Genomic DNA, 21892 nt, shown 5'->3' on the forward strand with positions numbered 1-21892 from the left:
TTGTGTTATTTTGTGTAAGCACCTGTTTGCCTGTGGGCCTAAGGCGCTCTATAAATGTTTAAATTAAAATGTAAATATTCTGGAAAAGCAGATCACTGGGACTCTTGGAGAATTTCACATTCAAATGATAATGAAGACACATACCTCTAATCCTGCCATTTGTTGCTGTCATGGATTCTATATTTCCGACAAATTTCTGACTACCTCATTGTTTAAATCTCTCTGCTGATTCCATCTGAACATGCACCAGTGATCACAGCTGTACACCTCAATCAGCTGCAGACGAGGAGTGCCCATTGTAGATGAAACAGTGATTTTTTTCATTGATTTGATCACACTGAAAAAAATAAAATGGTGGCATCAACCACAACAACATTATTTTCTAACAATCCATATTTCCAGACTGCACCTAATAACAATTGGGGTGCATTCAAACTGTCACTGAGGGGGTCAACCATATCTATAGGTAGAATAATAGGAGGCGCTAAAGATAACAATTAAATTAAAATAAACAATTAAAGTACAACTCTAAACTGAAGGAATCATTACTTTATTCTATGATTAAAATGAACAAGAAATACAAATATATTCACCTTAACACCACTAGGAAGTCTCTGATGAAGATTAAAGTTACATTCTGTGGGGGAAAATACGACGAGGAATCTGCTGCTTAATTATTCAAACATTTTTTTTAAACAATCAGTTCATGCCATAACCAATGATTAAAAATAAAACGTATTGACAACTAATTAGCCTTTGCCTATATTATAAAACTGAATGTTTACTTAAAATAAATCCACACTGCTATATGCAAAAGCACCAGGCCTGGATAGATTTTCAATAATTTTCTATGACAATTGTATTAACCCTGTGGCTCTCATGTTAATAGATCTTTGTAATGAAAGGTACAGTGAGCAAAAAGCATGTGCTGCAAACTCTCATCTCAGAACAGGTTATCATGCCATGTTCTTTCTGGAGAGGAGCGCCTGCTACCTTTTTTGAAATATTTAAAGGAACTTGGGGTTGGTCACCCGAAGTTACCTAGGGGCAACCAGACATGGACTCCCTGCTCACTGTGCTCAGAGAGGCACTGCTTCACCTCACTGATGAGGCCCAACAAGGCTGAAACACGTGTATGGGGTTGCAGTTGGTACTCTTGTTCAGAGAGGAATTGCCATAGCATTTCGGTGCTGGACTGCCCATGTGGGCGGGACAAAGATTGATATGCAAATGGATATTTCCCATCTGTGGAAGGTACAGTGAGCAAAAAGTGTGTGCTGCAAACTCTCATCTCAGAACAGGTTATCATGCCATGTTCTTTGGAGAGGGGCGCCTGCTACCTTTTTTGAAATAATGATTACATTGAGAAGACTTTAATAAGCAGCTAATTCCTCAAGTTTATAATCACAATTCTTCTGGATAAAATTCACCCCTCACAAAAAAGATGGGTTTATTAACATAACTAATAATGAGTGGGAGCCTTTTACAAAGATTCTAGCAATGTGGTTAAATATAATTTTGCCTGCATGTCTTCAGCCAAATCTCATCTACTTTGTTCAGTCCTAGCCAAAGCAGAACATACTGATCAGAAATCGGTGTTTGTGGCCCTGGGCATAGAAAAAGCTTTTAACTGTATTGGGGTAGCAATATAAGGAGAAGAACATGGAATCACCATGGCAGAACTCTTTTTTCAGGAAATCTCTAGATCTACTGTATCGCGTGCAGAGAGTTGCAGCTTATGCAAATGACATCATCTCACCTGAGTTCATCTAAAATGAGGCACAAGGCAGTGGTATACACTATCCCTCCTTCTTTTTTTATCTGATCCCTTAAGGCCCTTCTAGAAATAATTATGTTTGATGATGGCACACATAGAGGTGTGATTCCTGAAAGAGATATTAAGGTATCAAAATATGCCCATAATGTTATCCCCCTTTACTTTTCCCAGAAGCATTTGCTTCTTCTTACCTTTAATTCGTCTACATGTTTGCATTGTTAAAATGGCAATGGATTTGGTAAGGCTATCTTTAAGGTTAGGGTGGAGGATCAAGGAGTTAGGAGGAAAAATATGGGTTACAAAAGAAGGGTTCCTATAGCGGTGAATGTTAGAAGAAAAGAAAGCCAGAAGAAGTAAAGGTATGAGAGGTAAAAGTCACAAAGTGAATGTGTGGCGTTGTGAATGCAGAAGAAGTAAAAATGCACATCTGTTGATATTAATCTGTTATATGTATTTAATTCCTAGATAAATTGTCTGTTCTATGTGTTATGCAATTAAGATAGGCATTTTGATGTTGTCAATCTACAAAGAAATTATTGGTAAAACAAAGGCTATGATATTGCTGAAATGTTGCCTAAAGGTGATTATTGTAATCTTCTGAAGTTGTGTGGCAGTCAGAACACATTTAAAGCCTTGTGATGACTTGCTCCATCAATAAAAGCTGCACTCAAGCTTAACACCTTATCGTTACTGGAAAACGTTAGTAATGACTTTACTAAATTGTCACAGTGTTTAATTGTATGTTTATGAAACCTTAACACAATTAAAATGATAGTTTCCCCTTTGGTTCTCTATTCCTTGGCCATGTTACCTATCTCACTACATACAGCAGTTTTCACAAAATTAGATTCCATATTGAGATCCTATGTGTGGGGTAAAAAAAGAGCAGCATTTTGTACAGAATCTAAAGTTTAAAAAGCCAAGAGGATGGTTGTGAGTCCAATACCTTGGTTACTATAACAAAATTGATGGTAGGGCAGGCTATATAATTAATTTCCCAGTGAAATGGAAAATACAAATTATTATTATTATTAATATACATTTTAGTTCATAGAACTTTTCGTATATTTCAAATTTCTCAAATACAAATTAAATTTGACTTAAAGTCAAGAAGGGCCGCTTTCATTCTTTGGCATTTTCAGATATCTATTACCTGATGGTATACATTTCCTCAGAACTATCTGTTAAAGTTTGTAACAATGATTGCTGATTGAGTATGGGAGTATTACCAGAATCGAACCATCTGAAGGACATTGAAGTAGGTGGAAATCCCATACTTTTGCACAAATTATTTGCTTAAGGGAACACATATTTGAGCCAAATCCATGCAGAGGAGATAATGTAAGTATTTCATGAATTGTGCACGATCCCCCAGTCGGTTATTATATACCCTACAACTAAATAAATATCTAAAACTCTTAAAGATGATGTGTAGTGAGGTTGGGTACTATTTGTGCTCAATGAATTAAAAGCAGTTACAGATAAGTAATATATATCTGTTCATTAAAAGACAGTGTTTAGAGAGAGATATGTCACTCCAGTGTGAGTTGTTCACAATTCAAAAAGATATAGAGAGTGACTTGTCCGTTGTTCTTATTGAGGGGTAGTGGAGTGTGATTTGGAAGAAAATCCACCCAAGTGCTAGATCTGCTCCCATCACATGCTCACTGCTGTTCGTTTAAGACTGAGCTATACGGATGTGGTGAATATCTTCCTCAATAATCAGAGGTCCCGGAAGCTCATTGAACCCAGGGTCAGCCCAATATCATGCTGAAACCTCTGCAAGCAATTTGAGATGTGTAACATGCACCCACAGGCCAATCAGAACCACTGGGGAGCTTTGCAAGGCCAAGCAGAGCCCGCAATCCACTCATCCAGAACAGGACTGCGAGACTTGTCCTTGGCCTCAAGCCCAGGAATTGTATCTCTCCAGGAATGAAATCTCTGCACTTGCTCCCAGTGGCTGCGAGGATTATGTTCAAAACCATTCGCATTGTCTACAATGCCTTCTGGAGCCTGGGACCTCAATACCTCCAACTCTCTCTTCTCGAGCTCTTCGCTCATCCGCCTCCAACTCCCTCAGGGTCAGCTGCTTCTCCAAGCCAGGCCTCCCTCTGGAACAGCCTCCTTGCTTCCCTGAAACTTGAAGAAAACCATCTCCGGTTCCGAAAGCCCCTCAAGACCTTCCTCCTTGCTTCTGCTTTCTCTCCTCCTCTCCCCTGCTGAACTTCGGATTGAAACTGCACTGGTCACCTGGCTATCCTCTGTTCTCGGGCCCAGGTCCCTTCCCACGCCAACTGCACACCTGCACGGCCTCTCTGTAAACCCCTGAACTTGGGGGCTGTTTTCTCTATCCCTTCAGTCCCCACAAGCTCTTGACACTTGATGTCTGCACTTACCCCTACACTTGCCACTAGCTGGCTGCACTTTTACCTACTGTTTTTATTTATTCGATTTATTTCTTTTACTGTTGATCCTATGTATTGCACAGCCCCATCCTCCTACCCCCAGCACTTTCCCCTTCCCCCCACTCCTGCACTTGCACAATATCAATGTCACCTGGCCTAGTAAGATCGTTTTCCCTGTCTTCCCTCTGTGCCACCTCCCTTGCCTCGTCGTGCTTTGAAACACTTGTGTATAGGCACGTTATAAATGCAGTATCATTTCATAACCTTCTCCAGTGATGCGGAGGATGCATCTGCCAGAACTTCTGGAGGTGCAGGGTATTCACCACGATTATGCAGAGCATGGTGGCATTAGAAAGGAGCCCCACCAAAGCCATTGGCACCAGCTGCAGCTTAAAGGCCTATATTGTCTTGGTTATTAGTCAGCATGTGACAGGCTGTCATTCTGATGCCTCATTGTCATTGACACATTTAAGAATGGGAAACTGCACACTCATTCCAGCTTATCTTTGTACAATGATTCCTCTTTCTTGAGTGCCTGGATGCTGCCACACAAATTCTTTCATTAACCATGCCCTGTGTCTTCTTTGCCCTTCACCCTCACTTTGATGCCCCCGTCCAAGTCCTCCTTGCCCATACTGGCTTTACCCACTACCCCCCTTTTCCCACTTTATCCATTGGCACTACTTGCTTCTTCTGGTATTCCATAGTCCACCATCCATTGCTCTACTTGCAGTAGAACCGGTTCTTTCCCCAACCCTGTCATCTCCCTCCTCCCCTGTTCATTGGGGGTGATTTCCCTAATCCCCCTCCTCTGTCCAGTCCATGCCCTGCCTTTCTGCTCATGCCATACAATCACCAGCCTCAAACTCTCATGCCGCACAAGTCTTTCCACATGCTTCTTTTCATTACATTTTCCCCTGATGAATTCAAATAATTTACATTTAGGATGAATTATTGAAATAAGGACTAAACATGGTTGATTCTCTGCCAACACATGTGTTGGCTGTACCTACATCCATGAGCAGGCACCTGTTTCAGAAGGCAGGACACATTTTCTGCTTTGTGGTGATAGTGGTCAGCCAGGAGGACCAGAAGGACAATGCATTCTAAGATCAGATGCGTATTTATGGGAGAGCAAGAGGGGCACAACCTAGCCGGGGGCCCTCATAAGGCTGCCTGAGCTAAAGCAGTCAGTTCCCATTGTCCAACAAACTTAAATAGCATACACCAGCATATTTTATGGCATGCTACTAAGGCTCTAACACTATTGCCAGACTGTTTACACGTACATTCTGCTCTTATCATCATGCAATGCCTTCTGAGTTCACTGTGGTATGCATAGTTTGCGCGTTCACTACAGTACAACTCCTGTACCATTGTCACCTTGCTGTGGGCGTTACAGTGATCGTGTGCAATAGCCAAAGTTGAAATGTATATTGATAGATTTGAGTGCCAATATGTCTCAGAAGATTGCTCAGTGTGTTGATCACTTATTGCCAAGATCTGTGTTCATGTGCAATGTTACAATGCCAAATTCCTGCTAGGCTGACTCAGCCTTTCCTATGTGTGAGGTTGATACACCTGCACGTGTATGTACTTTGTTTTGTAGCGCAACAGATGCTATTATCAGCAATATACCTGCAGAAGATGGCAGTTTCTATAAAAAGAAACTAAGTATCAGTGTGGTGAACGTCTAGAAATTGGTTTGTTCAGATGGGAAGTTGTGAAAGCTTGGCAGCCACCTCTAGTAATGACCGTAAAGGGTTAATCCAGGGAGGTGGGGAGGTATCCAAATTCAAGATTGTGGAACCAAAGTGAACATGCTTGTATCATAGCTTTGACAGCAGAGGAAAGAGTGATCCTAGACAAATGATCATATCACTGACATTTACTGTGCCATCTTCTGTGCAAAGGATTGCCTTCTGAAATGCTGGTGGTATTGTTTAGCCCATTACCTGATTTTATTTTATATAGGCCATTTCAGTGAAAGGGGATCTAGACAGAAAAAGTGAACACGATATTGCAGGCCTGTGGCTAGCATAGTTAAGGTCTGTGCACTTGACACAAAAACTGGTTTGCTCTTTTGAAGAATTCAGATTTTGCATGCACATTTATAAATATCAATTTCAGCTTGCGATGTGGGCGTATTTAAAGCTTTAAAATACAAAATAGAAACCCATATAAAATCAAATCAATTAGTATGCTGGTACTTATATCCGTCCCTTGATGATTGAGACTATGAAGTTCGAGTCATTCAAATTTTGGCTTATATGCTCCTACTCCTAAAACATTTTGTTTAAAACATGGCTTTGGTGGGTTCCGTTATTTGTGTATGTTTGAAGTCAGTGTTTTTCAAATGGGATTGTTTTAGTTCATGGTAAGCACTGGCAAATAAATTGGTAAAGTGCAGACATTGCAGAGTGGGTGCAAATTTCACTGTCACCTCTTAACCAATGTGTGATCCTGGGAATCTCATATAATAGTGAACGGCCTAACTTGTGAAAATTCCCAGTATCTAAAGCTTTCAAAATTTAAAAGAAAACACTCATGGTTTCACTGGCTATAGTGTTGCTTCAACTATAATTAAAGTGAGCATTGATAGATTGCACACCTCAGCCACTTTGCTGCTTTTCTCTCTAATAACATCACTATTTGAAAACCATGACCCTCTTCTAATATCAGTCTGTCTAGATACGCACACCTTCATGGTAGCTTCTAATCTTCATCCACTATTTATTCGATGGTATGTGTAGCTTTCTCCTTGCTTCCAATTGGTCTCTTGTATTTATGCTTCATCACTTTTTCACTCTGTAAGGCAGTTAATCTGAGTCGTTTGTCTGATTATGTGCATCTTTTTTCATATGATCTGTGTCTTGCATTTATACTATAGCTGGTGCACCTTCCTCAAGGTTGCTGTTGATGAAATGTGTCCTGTGCCTATACTAGAACACAAGTACCCTTGTTGTGGACTGCAAATGTTGTCCTGGAAATGCTACGTGTTTCTCATTCTGATTACAGCAAGAACGAAGAGGGTAAGGAAACTGAAAGGAAGTACCCATGCTTATTTTGATAGCTGTGAGACAGCATAGCAAGCTATGGGTTGTTAGTGCAATTAAGGGGGAACGGCCAGATATTCTGGATCTCTAACTTATTTGGTTTGGTGGCGGGGGTTCCACAGGTATCTATGCCATGGGCCCAAAAAGTGCTTAAGATGGTCCTGTCCAAGATGCTATAAAGGATCACCTTTATACCTATCACACAAACATCCCCCATTAAATTGAGCAAGGGGAGAAGGACTGGAAACCATTACATTTCTTTACTTGGCTAGCCACCCTACATTTATCAATGTGGGTAATTTTGCCCAAGAAGTTTTGGGGTGCATTGTGAAAACCTGATAATGTGGTTCTCACAATTAATCTTATGACAAAATGTATGTAGTTGCTCCATTGCAATTAAACGTTTAAACAGGCAGAAATCCCCGTTACATATGAATTTCGGATTAAAGTTTAATTAAGTGCCATCCTTTTTCCTTACTGCAGTTAGTAGAATTATTTTTTGTCTGTTTTTTTGTTTCACTTTCGATTGAGAATCACAATACATTTCCCAGTGAGCCTTGCACCAATTTCCCTTCATTGCAGATGCGTTAGTGCTCGCGCATTGAAAGCCGGTTTGTGCCGGGCATATGAGCCCACAGAACTCACCTTCATGTTTGGATTGTTCTAACTGTTACGCTTTACACAGCTGCACAGTTATCGTCTGTGTTGTTTATTTATTTAATTTTTGATTGAGAATAGAACTACATATCCCAGCATGCCTTGCACCAATATTGCTTCATTGCAGGCGCATTAACGCTTGTGCATTGAAAGCCAGTGTGTGCCGGATAGTGCACGAGTGCACGGCCGTCACTAACCCTGTGTGGTTTCCTAATCCCCACTCCAATCTCTCAGGTACTCTTTTGGTGTTTGTTTGATCAATTACACCATGGCCAGCTCAGGCAAACCCATTGGGTCTAATTAATAGCATGTTGTCAAGCATAGAAAATAATTTTGCTCTGTATGTTATTTCTCAACATTTTAAGTCGCTACTTATAATTGGATTGCAACTCTGTCTCTACCTCAAATTATGGCATGGTTTCTTCTGTTGTGCATTTAACTATTGCATCTAATTGGAATACCATGACTTTCGGAATTGACGATGCACCCATGACTGATCATGTAGGACAATGTTAAACTAGATTAACATTGCAGTTCAAACAGACTCTATCTGTGATGCTAAACATATTGATTATATTGATCGAAATGGGTTTCTTGTTATAACTGATCAATCAGTGAGATTTGATAATGTTGATTTACCTGTACCTATACCAGGCAGACACATTTCCAACAATATTGATCTAAACGTTGTCACTACTGTTACTGAACATTCTGACTCTGGATGTAATTCCTTTGACCATTCTAAATCGGTTTTCTGTGTTAATTAGGAGGATCATAGTGGTCCAAATGTCCCTCGTATTGTTCTTGAGCAGCCTGATGTCAAATCCAACTCTCGTGCTCAGCCAGGCCATATTCCATATGTGAACAATGCTGATCTCATCAGCCTAAATATGTTTTCAAGTTCCCTGGACCAGCCCAGTATTGATAGCTCTGATTTCCCTGCTCCTATTCTTAGCAGGATTTGGCCAAAAATTCCTCCATCATTAAGCATCAACCTTATATCAGCACTGAATTCCTTATTATACCCCCTGAGTTTAATAAGAAATGTCCCATTGTCTATACTCCCCTATTTTGCATCAAGACAGGGCAGGTACTCACTGATGCTATGAAGTGTGTATCACTTAACACACAGTCTGTAGTCAAATATGCAATAGAAATTGTGGATTACATTCTTGCTCATGACATTGATAATTTTCCCATCTCTGAGACATGACTTCACAGTGCTGTCGGTCCATCCCTTGCTCTGGCTATCTCACTGGGATATAATATTATTAGAGCTGACATAATTGGTAGCAAGTGGGGAGAGGTGGTCTTGCCCTTATCTTTAGGCTTTTGCTGGACATTCATGAGGTTGCTGTGTAGGGTCCCATGGGGTGTAATATCATCCATGCCACGTTACTTATGGATCCTAGCACAACCATCAACTTGCAGTTACTCTACAGACCTCCATTACTCATGTAGGATTTTCATGAACATCCTAGCAATGGTGTTACCGCTACTTAACCCCACCTCCAAATGTATACTATGCAGTGATTTTAATTATTGGTTATCTAACACAGCAGATACATTAACATTATCAATTGAACAATCATTGATGGTCTTGGGGTTCACTCAACATATCAGGGGATCTACTAATGTAAAAGGGAACACACTTGACTGGCTAGTGAGTTGTAACACCACTATGGAGGGAGTGTGCATTGCTTCATGTCCTGATCACAGTTTTATTCATTAAGACATTGTTCCACCTATGCAGCTTAGGAAGGAAGCCCTTCAAGGTCACTACTGCCTCTCAGAATGCCCAATCACTGACTATGGAGTCCCTGACACCTCTCCCTGCTCCTCTGTTACTTAATCTAGATGCTTATGTCAGCTCGCGCAATCTGGATTTTGCATACCAGACCTCTTTGTCCACTGCTGTAGACCAAATTGCCCCCCTCAAATTTCATACTTTACCAGTTAGATAATAAACCTAATATACCTGGCATTCATCAGAGTTACACAATCTGATATTGGTTAAGTGAAAGGCTCATAATGTTCGGCCACATTTAAATCTACTGGAAAAAGAGATGCTTATGTCACTGCAGGAAATACGTATAAGGAAATGATTATTGTAGTCAAGAAATCGGACTTGCACTTTGTAGATGCTCGATTTTATGCCAGTGAACTTTTTAAAATCTTAAAGGAATTAGAAAATTCTGTTATTCCTGAAGTGAAACTGACCAGAAATACATCTTGGTGCATGTCCATGCAGGAAGTTATGGTTTGAAAGGTGAAAAATATCAGAGCAAACATTTAGTTCTTTATTGGACATTGTATGGTGCCTATACACAGGTGGTTTCAGGTGCCACAAGACAAGATGGGGGTGTGGGGTATGGGAATCAAAAACGTAGAACAAAACCGGTTATATTGACCTTGTGACAATCCTATCATTCAAGTGCATGACAAGGTGGTAAGTGGAAGGAGAATGGGGTAGAGGGAGAAGTGCAGGAGTGGGCTACCCCCAATGGTGAGGGCGGGCAAGTGATGGGTGGGCCAAGGCAGCAACTGCCAGGGGATGAGGGGGGGTGAGTGTGGTGGACAGGGAGGACCAAATTGGACTAGTCCAGGTAAGGGAGCCCGAAGGCACGTGCTTGCAAAGGATGCTGGGGGACTGCTAGGGGGTGGTCTGTCCCCTGGATGACTCTGAAGGGACCAGGCTCCAGTTGCAGGAGCAGATGGAGAGTTAGCAATCAAGGGGAAGAGGGAAAGGAAAGGAAAGTCTTGAGAAGTTTCCGGAACTTAAGATGATCCAGCTCAAGTCTGAGGGGGGGAGGGAGGCCATTCACAAGGGATGAGCCAGCCGAGGAAAGGGATCTACCTCCCACTCTCTGCTTGGATAAGCATTTGACCTGCAGAGAGGTGGAGCCAGAAGACAGAAGGACTCCAGCTGGGGGGTATTTAGGGAGGGAAAGCTGTGGATGATGCAAAGGGTCTTGAATATGATCATTGTGTTCACCAGGAGCCAGTGGAGAGATATTAGGGCTGGAGAGCTGCAGTCGCTGGACTTAAGGCCAAGGATACGTCTCACAGTCCTATTCAGGATTAGCTGAAGGGGACGAAGTGAGGAAAGAGGCGGGTTGAGAAAGAGGCTGTTGGAATAGTCTCGCCTAGAGAGAACCAAGGCTCTGGAGACATTGAGTTTCAGGGGGAAGGTGAGAAAAGGTAGAATACGCCTGAGGAGATGCAACTGAAAATTGGACTTCTTGGCAAGGTCCATGATGTGTGGAGAGAAAGAGAGAGGGGAGTCAAAGTTGACTCCTAAGTTTTTGCCTCATAAGTGGGTGAGGGTAGGGGACCCAGGAAGTCAGGCCAGAGAGTGGGGGTGAAACAAGGAGCAGGTGTCCCAATGAGAAGGATCTCTGTCTTACTGGCATTAAGTTACAGATAATTGGCAGAACACCATGCCTGAAGAGCAGTCTGGCAGTCAGTTATGAGGTAGGAGGAGGAGGGGGTAGAGGAAGGCAGCTTGAAAAACATAACATAACACTGGAAACGAGGGGGGAAATGGAGATCAGGTGCACCAGAGTGACCAGGTAGATGTTGAAGAGCCAAGGTGATAGGATAGAGCCCAGAGGGATGTCACAGGTAGAGAGTGAGGTGGAGGAGAGAAAAGGGCCCATTTGCCCTTGGGAAGATCTGTTTGAAAGGAAGGAGGTGTTGGGAAGGGAGCAGGCCCATCCCCCCTAGGCACATTAAAGTAAGGCGGGATGCATTTGAGGCACTGTGATGAGCCAGTGGGGAGGGGGAACAGTAAGATGGATGCCGTCCCATCCAGCAGGACCCTACGTTAATATAACCAATTATAGTTCAACTACATGGTGTGGCACAAGGCGCAAGCGGCATTGCTATTTCATGTAGATATTAGTAATCCTAGGTAGAAGTGAAGGCCTACGTGGTAAATTTGTCATTGCATGCACTAGGGCCAGATTCACAAGGCCACAGAAATCTACAGTCATGTCTGAGCTCCTATGAGGAAAGTTTGCACACCCACCAGCCACACCGTCTATTTATTGTCCCAAAAGTGTTGCAAAGATGTGTTTTTCTTCCAAGAGGAATGTGCCCTAAAAGGCTGCGGTCAGAGACCGGTGCCTGGTGTGCATGTTATATCACACTGGCCAAAGCACGATACAGCCCTTTTCCTGGTGACCACGAGTTACAGCCCAAATAACTGACTAAAACCCTAAGATCCACAAATTCGATGGCACCAGGGCCCCTTTGACCACCAACCCCAAAATAACAAGTCCTGAAATGTTCAAAGAGGATGGACAGGGCATATTGTTGAAGCAATGATCACGTGATTTGCATTGCAGGGTACTGGGAGGGATAAATTATAGTTCAAAACGAGGGTGGAAACCTTGGAGCCGGATGACGCAGAGGTAGTGAGTGAAATGTGTGTGTGAAGGTTAGAATGCCCCAGAACCTCCTCTTTGTCTGTTTTAAGACCTGCCAAGTGTACAGTATGAGTGATAAAACAATATGTATAGTAGGAGTATAATTATTTGGTTTTCTGGCCTTCGACATGAGAAGAAGATGAGCCTGCAGCACCCACGTGATGGAAGATGGACAAACTGGACTGGGACCAATAAACTGCCATCCCTGGATAAAAGTGGTAACTGTATAAGGTCCATCCAATCAGCCGCACTGGTTTTTACTGTATGTATTGGGTCATCTATAATGATGTTTTCTTTTATAAGATTCTGCATGTAATACTTTTCAGCAGAACATTATTAGCAGCAGAGTTCTTAGCAGTTGCTCTCATCTGCGTGTCAGATTAAACTTGATATCCTTACAAGATCAACTTTGGCCTTTCTTCCGCAAGTTTTATTCTCTCTTGTGTGAGCTTTCAGGGGCATGCCTTCAGAGGTCAGCCACACCAGTCCCAAGTCTGTGATGCCTAGGGTATCATGGAGACGGTTTATGAGGATGGAGTTGTTGACTATGTCAAAAGCAGAAGAATGAGGAGGATCAGAACAGCGGGAGTGTTATATTCCATGTTAGAGAGTAGATCTTCACGGGTGTTCAGGAGAGCAGTTTCTGTTCCTCTGGCAGTCCTAAAACCAGACTTTTGTTAGTGGAGGCAGCCAACCAGTTTTGTGTGGAGGGTCAGTTGGTGGATGACCAGCTTCTCCATGAGTTTGCCTAAAAAAGCGATGATAGAGATAGGGCGATAGTTAGCTGGCAAGAAGGGTGCGTAGACAGATTCTTTTTGGAGAAGATGCACAAGAGAGTGCTTGAGGGAAGGAGCCAGTGGCATATGAGTGGTTGCAGAGGTCAGCCAAGGCTGTAGCGAGAGAGGCGATGTTGTCCTTGATGATTCTGAAGGATCAGGGGATCACCTGTTTTTAGGAGACTTTTATATCACAGACAACTCTAGAGATCTCATTTGGTGCAATGGGAGAGAAAGAAAAGAGTATGGGGTGAGGGGGCAAGGGAGGTGAAAGAAGGGGAAGTTTGGCGGGGTAGATGACAGAGAGGACAGGATGCCCAGAGGTTTGGAGGAAAAGTGGGCAGCCAGTGCAGAGCAGAGGGAATGGAAGGGAGGAGAGGAGGAGGCTGCAGTAGTGTTCCTTGCAGATTTTAAGGAGGTTCAGCTGTGTTATTGGTGGCTCCAGAGATGAAGCATGAGCCCTCTTCTTGGAGCAGATGGAAAGATGGTATTGCCTTTGGAGTAGGCGGCAGGCCATTTTTTCAGAGGATGAGCTAGATGCCTGCCACTTCAGCTCTGCAGCTTTGCAGTTGCGTTTCAAAGTGTCCAAGTCGGAGTCATACCAAGGGTTGCATTTGAAGGCAGGCTTGATGTGGATCCTCATGATGGGGGCAAGTATGTCCAGGGTGTTAGAGATAGAGAGATGGAGGTTAGAAGGCAAGTCTAATGAAGGGGTGGAGAGGGATAAAGGAAGAGGCAAATCCAGTGACTGATACACGTTTCATCAGTTCATCGGTCAAATGACGGACAAGGAGACTGGCAGTGCAGGCAAAGACATCAGGGGGCAGGTTAGGTCAAGGTGGGAAGAGTGGAGAGCATGGTCAGACCAGGAGAGAGGTCTAGTGAGAGGGTTAGAGGGAGGGATGTCTATTGAGATGATAACATTCAAGGTGTGTCCGGTAGAGTGGGTTGGGCCAGAGGGAAGAATAGAGAGGGAAAGTGTTGCAGAGGTCATGGAACAAACAGTGGCCACATCAAGAGAGTCAAGATGGATGTTGAAGTTCCCAAGGAAGATAAGTTTGGGGGAGGAGACAAGAAGAGAGGAGGACAGGTCGGCCCATTCTGAGAAGAAGAGGGAGGATAGTCCGGGGGTCTGTAGATGGTTGCAAGAGTAAGAGAGAATGTAAGTGAGACAGACAGCCTGCAGACAAGGCTTTCAAAGGATGAGTAGGTTTGAGTGGGGATGATAGAGGCAGGAACCCACTGAGGGAAGATCACGGCCACTTCACCACCAGGTCGGAAGGTTCTGGGATTGGATAGGATCTCGTAGCCCTCAGGGAAAAGAGTGTCGAAAGCAGTGATGGAACTGGCCTTGAACCTCGTCTCAGTGAGAGCAAGGACATCAAGGTCAAGGTCTTCAAGGAAGTGACAGATGTCAGAGGAGTGTTTGACAGCAGAGTGAGAATCGAGGTAACTAAGTGAAGCTGGTTGCCCCGTTTAAAAGATTTGTGAGGGGGCACAGGGGTGGGGTGCTTTCATTGGCACGAGGGGAGAGAGTGGATGAGGGAAGGATGGATGGAAGGAGAGGGGGAAGTTGAAGAGAGAAGGAAGACACCTGTCGAGAAGGCAAGGTTGGGCTGAGAGCCCTGGGCCATGATAATGCCATTATGATAGACATTAATGGTGCTTTTGGAAGATGCAAAGTGAGCCAAGAGTACTTCCCATCTGATGCCACCAGTAATGGGTGAGGAGGAGAAAGGGGAGAGGACAGAGATTGTATGGGGAGTCCATAGGTCAGAAGAATGAACAGCAAAGAGAATGTCAGTGATAGTTTGTCTGGAGGTAGCACTGATGTAGGTGTCTGCGATGGGCAGACCAGGGTTGGAACTCAGGAGTGCCTTTTTTGTTTTTTCCTTCCAGACTTTCTGAGAGAAGGAGGATAGGAGATGGAGAAGCAGTTAGAAAAAATAAGGGAGACGGTAAGCACCATGGGGGCAGAGACAGGAGGGGGTTGGGGGAGGCAGAGGGTAGCATGGGGGAGGGTTAGAGGCACTATGCAAATATAGAATCACACCAGGCGGCCACCAGACAGAAATCAGTGAGCACGCTGGATATGCCCAGATTTACAGATCATTAACACATTGGTAGCACACCTACATTCGATTTGAGCTAAAACCACGCAAACGCAGTACACATGGTGGATGCACAGTTGGAGGCACACCTACTTTCGATTTTAGCCAAAAGCACTCAAAAGCAGTACAAAATGGTGGATGCAAAGTTGGAGGCACACCTAAATTCGATTTTAGTCAAAAGCACTCAAAAGCAGTACAAATGATGGATTCACAGTTGGAAGCACACCAAATATACAATTTTAGCCAAAAGCACTCACAAGCAGTGCCCAATGGTGGATGCACAGTTGGAGGCAAACCTGAATTCAAATTTAGCCAAAAGCACTCAAAAGCTGTAGAAATTGTGGATGCACAGTTGGAGGCACACCAGAGAATAGAAAGAGTTATAAGTCATGTTTTATTCTTTTTTCATTGAAGCAGGGCATTAAGAGAGCAGTAGAGAAGCTGTCAGTACAATGTACATCAAGATGCATAGTACTGTAGATACAGAGAATTAGAAGTTACAGATTAGGTATGTAGGAAAATGAGCAAGCAACAATTAGAGCAGCTTTAGTGTTGAAGGAAGGTGAGTCAACCTGTGCGATCCATAATTGCTTGCCAGGGCATTTGAAGGCAATATTTTGTTTGTGGTAAAAGCATGTGGGTCACCAAAGCAGTATGAATCCTTTGGGAGTGTTGCTGAGTAGCTGCAGGGAAAGATGCTGCCTCCCACTACAGATAAGCTCTGACAAGGGCCTTAGTGGGGGGCCTTTGTCCGGGACAGCTAAGCCTGCCAGCTCCCTGATTGGTGATTGAGGCTGCTGGGGAGGCTTTCACTGAGGAGGCGAGGTGGGCTGGTGAGGCCCTCCAGTATGAGAAATGGCATAGGCCATGATGGAACTGCAAAGAGCCACATGCAGTGTATCAGCCCCACTGGGCTGCAATGATCAAAATCAGAATGTTTTCAGTCAAAAAAAGTGGCAAACACACACACGATCTGTGGATGGCACGATCTGTGGATGGCACCACAAAATCATTTAGGAGGTTTGTGAAGTGAACGTCAATATAGCACAAAGGAGCGCTCCTATTTCCTGATTAAGCACAGCTAGACTTATCTGGATTGCGTGCGGCAAAATGGAGGAGCGCAGTGCCTCGTGGACCCAGGTGGCTTGTATATGATATGATATGATATTTTATTTGTATCACGATCATACACAAGTGTTTCAGAGCACGACCAGGCAAGGGAGGGGAACAAGGGAGGACAAAATAACGATCTTACTAGGACCAGTGACATTGAGAACACACAAGTGCAGGGGAGAGGGAAAGGGGAAGTGCAAGAGAAAGGGGAGAAATGGAAAGTGTTGAGCAAGGGATAACCATAACAACAAATGGCAGTGCAGCCAGCAAGGGGGACAGTGCAGGTTTAGGGCGCAGACAGATGGTGCCTGATAAGTGCAGGTAAGGGGGCTTTAGGGTTACAGATACAGACCCAAGTGCAAGAGTTGCCAGGAGGCAGTGCGATTGTGTGGCTGGGTGGGCAGGGACCTGGGCAAGAAATCAAGAAATCAGGGGCTAACCAGGTGCACAGTGCCGGAGCAGAGAGATCAGCAGGGGAGAGGAAGAGCAAAGGCAGAAGCAAAGAGGATGGTCTTGCGGTACATACGGAACCAGAGATGGTACTCCACAAGTTTCAGAGTGGCAGGAGGCTGTTCCAGATGGAGGCCCCAGCAGAGGAAAGAGATCTACCCCCAACTTGTTGCTTGGAGAAGCGACTGACCCTGAGGGAGTTATAGGTGGTGGAGCAAATAGCTCGAGTGGGAAGGTATTTTCGGAGGGAGAGTTGAAGTTATTTTGGACCCAGGCCCCAGAAAGCCTTGTGGACAATCCAGAGTATCTTGAATGCAATCCTTGCAGCCACCGGGAGTCAATGAAGATATTACAGGGCTGGAGAGATACGATCCCAGGGCTTGAGGCCAAGGACAATTCTAGCAGTGTTGTTCTGGATGATTTGCAGAGGGCGGAGAGTAGAAGCAGGCAGATTTAGAAAGAGGCTGTTGCAGTAGTCCAGCCTGGAGAGAACCAGAGCTCAAGAAACAGTATGCATCTGTCATGCTGAAGCCATGGAGTCTTTGGAACAGATGGAAACATCAATAAAGAAACTTACATGCAATTAGGAGCTGTGCATCCCCAAATGCACAATCCGAATGTGGTCTAGTCCTCACCCGAGATGGCTTCCCCGCAAGATGGCCGAAGTAACTATATCAACATGCTGCGTCACCAGCACAGCGTGTTGTATCAATCTCTTGGTGCCCGCTGTAATGTCTACAGTTTTTCCTGACTGCAGTAACTAGATTGTTATTCCTCTGTTTCCACATCCCCGTGACTGTTCTGTCCTCTCTTCCTTGCCCTCCTTGGTTTTCGCATACTTACTCTTCCTCCTGGCACTCCGGTGCTGTCTGTTTTCCGCATTCTCTGTGCTGGTAAGTCTTACTCCTTTTTCGCAGTTTCGGCCGCTAACCTGATTTCCTTCAGTTTCTGATGGGTCTGCTTTGGAACGCCTTTCTGACTCTCCGGTCCTTTCGGAGAACCTTCCAACTTCTTACCCTTACGCATTTCTGCCTGTTTGGTGCTAGCCCTTGCTACCTATCAGAAAGAATCTCGTGGCTACCTCTTCGGAGAACCTTAAGATCTAATTTCACCAATTTGTTGACAGTGCCAATAGGAAATCTGGTATAGGGTGGTCAGTGAGTTTTTTACTATGCCACTCCTAAGCTTCAGAATGCTATGCCACTCAAGTTGCAGAGTTGGTTCCTGGAACCTTTCAAGTGAGCTTGAAGACTCATCTTTTTACATGATTAGTTTGCTTTAATTAGCATTGTCCTTTTGTGGGTTATTTGGCGTAGAGTAGGTTGGCAGTCTTGTCATTGTTATTGTTTTTTTCTTTTATTGTTGCTTGCTTTTATGTTGGTGAGCATTCAGATGCCTCTGGGCTTGTTATTCGGTTCTATACAAATAATAAATAAAATAAATATCAACATCTGCAGCATATCTGACTGTGAAGATCTTGCCATTTAATATTAAGATTATCAACAATTTGATTTGCCTCAACTGACAAGTATGCAGACAGCTTTTAACCCCTGCCTAACAACACAACCCTTTTTCATCATACAGAATAGGCTTCTCTGGTAGGCACACAATGTGTGAATTTGTATCCACTAAGTAAATTGAAACTGTTGAGTGCTTTGCAATATCATTTAGCCCAATAGCATTCCAACTTTAGAGATCATGTTCACCCAACCATTAATGCATTCAGAGAATGTTAAATAGCCACACAAAATGCCTGTGACCTTTGCATATTAACCTGTCCAGAACTGTGATTAAACTGTGATTAAACCTAATGAACATATAAATCCCCTCCATATCCATTATGGTATACATACCCATCAGAACCTGTAGTCCACTATGTGCACCTCTCTGGTCCTCGCCACATCGCCCCCAAATACTCTGTCTATACAACTCTATTCATGGTCAAGGAGGGAGGCTAGAGGAAGATAACTCTCCCCATCTTGGCTCCCCAAGAGCACCCCTACTCATACCATCAGAAAACAATCATAGCTGAATTGTAATGCCTACTCCTTCCTTCCGCCTGACTAATTGACTCCCCTTTAAATCCTCTACCACCTACGCTAAGCACACTAACCCCCTACAGATGGCCATCACAAAACTTGACTTTAGCACATCAACACTAAATAAACCTTGACTAAGCACCCACTTTAGGCCTATCACACTCTCCCTCATCAACGTCTAGACTAACCTGAAGTGCTTTAATGTATCAGATCTTGGGCTTTTCCATAGGGCTAACATATTCCCATGTTTCTCCTCCAAACCCATAGAAAAATGATTGGCAAACAGGAACCGGGTACTTCAGACATGCACCCATCAACACAGCAGATTTCACATATGCCTCTCCCACTGTCACACTTATGACTCCTTTCTTTCTTACAGAGTCACACACAGTGAGGTTACCAATAGCGGCAGAAGGGTGCTATACTAGACCACTTACATTCCCTGCATTCAGGACACATCCAAAGGCAAACCACCCTCCACTTTAGCTTGTTCAAAGTAGTCTTATTTTCCAACTTTAGCTCCAACTTCTACCCACAGGCATTTAAAATCCCTCCAAAGAGTCTTTAGCTTCTAAATCTATTTTGTAGTTTTGCGACTCTCATCTGGTAGAAGATAACCTGAAAATGAATCTGTGTGTAGCAATGGCTTTTTCCTGAACAGTAAAAGAGAGAAAGTTAACAATGAGGGGACACTTTTTTTCCCATCCCCCACCCGTGGGGTACTGTATGCATGCTGGATATCATTTACAAAATCTGCCGAAACCCAAAGGTCTCAAACACATTTTCTTTCAGGTCAATATCAAGTCGCTTAGACCATTCAACCTTCTTGAGCACCACAATCTTGTGGGTTAAGGGAGCAAAGTTTTTTTCCAAATACTCAATAAGCACCCCCAAGCCCTGCAGCTTTTCCAATGTTTGTCCAGATGTTTGCTCTCATTACAGGAAAGAAGCCTCTGATCAAACATCTCTTGTTTCATATCCCCCTGTAGTTTCCTGGATAGATTGCTGTTGCAGTTTTGAGCGAGCTATGATCTCCTGTACTGCAACTATGCAGGTTTTTTTCTTCTTTTTTTTATTTCATATGGATTTTACAAATCCTTTATACAATATATATTTAACAACTTGAAATTGAACTTAAAACATGAATTTTGTTTTTGCATACATTTCCCTAAATACTACATATTAAAAATGCATCTTAAAATCAATTTATAGAGCACACATTGATATAATGCATTATGCAAAATATCACATGTTAGAAACAGTGAGAAGCCTGTGCTTAAGTCATACAACAAGAGCTTAATACAGCAGTACAACCCCTTTAGAAGCAACCCAATATCAATCCAAAAAGTTCGCATTTGGCATCAATTCCTTTTTAATTGCAGTCAAAAAACTTCTAAGCGAAACAATCAAGGAAACATTTTCCCCCCACATGCATCTCAACCACAGAATGTTTCTCAAGTAACTGGTATCACCAACATTATCTTTACCAAGACGTTTGCTTTTATCGGGTTCAAAGAAGGGACATGTGATGGCAAGATGTTGAAGTGTTTCTATTTGGTTTGCATCAGAACAAAATCGACAAGTGATATCTGATTCCTCAGTCCCCATCTTATCCCAATGTTTCATCGACTCTCTGGTGTGAAACTGATTAAGTTTAAATCTAATATATAGAGAGCTGGCTTTTTCACAAGGAAAGCATTGCAGATAGGTACATTGCAGAGATTTGTTTCTGATAAAAAAGGCATATATTCTCGATACAAACTGTACTCGCTAAGTGCCTCAATAGTACAAGCCCAATCAAACAGTATCGTTTTTGTTCCACAAATTCATGGTGTGTAAGTTGTTTAGTAGTCTCCATTGATGTTTGGAGGATAGGGAACTCAACCCCAATTCGTGCTTGATGATTGAATTAAGCAGGTTTCTAGATGAGTCATGATTAGCTTGCATTGCTAATGGAGCCCCTCCATCAGCACAATCACACATGTATCAGGGCACAGCTCATGCCCCCCTCCCCTGTACTAGAGCCCAGAGGGCACACCCACTGTATTCCTTAGTCTGTTCATAATCAATATCTGAGGTCCCACTAGCAACTTGCACAATAACCTGGGACTGCAAAAAGGCTAAGCGGCTGGCCATGCAGTAGGATCTACTACTGTCCAAGATGTTCTGGATATTCCCTTCTGGGTGGCTATTGTCCAGATTGAGTGAACTTAGTACAGACTGTGGCTGCTTTTGTTGTATCTGAGTTGGAATCTGATTTTTTATGTTTGTGTTATGGAGAGTTCCCACATGTCCAGAATTATTGGCTGTGGCTACGGGCACTGACCCCTAACCCCCTTTTGTGACTTAGTCTAAGGTCCCAGGCGATTGGAGGTCACAAAAGGAAGTACAAAGGACATATCATCCCCAACCATCAAGATGACTTGGTTATGTAATGGTAAGGTCTCAGGTAACTTTAAACATGGTTATTTGTCAGCCATGTTAATGTAATCGGCACCCAGTGCCTCAACATACCGTTCCACTGCAACACTCAGCATCCAGCTGAACTCTGCAGAATCACTGCGCCCTCCTGCATAAACTCTTAAATCTCCTGTACATTTAAAAATTCGGCCAGATTTACTGATGGGGACAAAGTTGTGTGAAGAAATCTGGGGGTAGGTATGTTCATAGGACAGTTAGGATAGTATTGGGAAAACATTTGGCACCGAGCATGCTTTTTCCATCTTGCAAAGGAGCATTTTGGCTTATATTTGTATTGTTCTTTTCTTTCATGCAATTTGATTTACAGATGTGTTAATCTAAGAATGCTATTTGTCACTAATAATTGCTGATATTCATTGTAATATCATGTGCTGTGGCAGTCAAGAGTGGGGCCAATTATGTGGATAACATGCAGTATTCTGTACACACTTGGTGGATAGCTTAATGGAATATTATTGTAACGTGCCCTTTAATTTCTCTTTGCTCCCTCTCACCGCTATGGTTATTCAAAAATAAAAATAAAATATTAAAAAATAAGGAAAACATATTTTGCATGGTGTTGGTAACAGCACTGGGGAATAATACTATTTGAAC

The sequence above is a fragment of the Ambystoma mexicanum genome, chromosome 4q (genome assembly GCF_040938575.1).
Source record: "Ambystoma mexicanum isolate Mex_15411 chromosome 4q, UKY_AmexF1_1, whole genome shotgun sequence".
NCBI classification, from domain to species: domain Eukaryota; kingdom Metazoa; phylum Chordata; class Amphibia; order Caudata; family Ambystomatidae; genus Ambystoma; species Ambystoma mexicanum.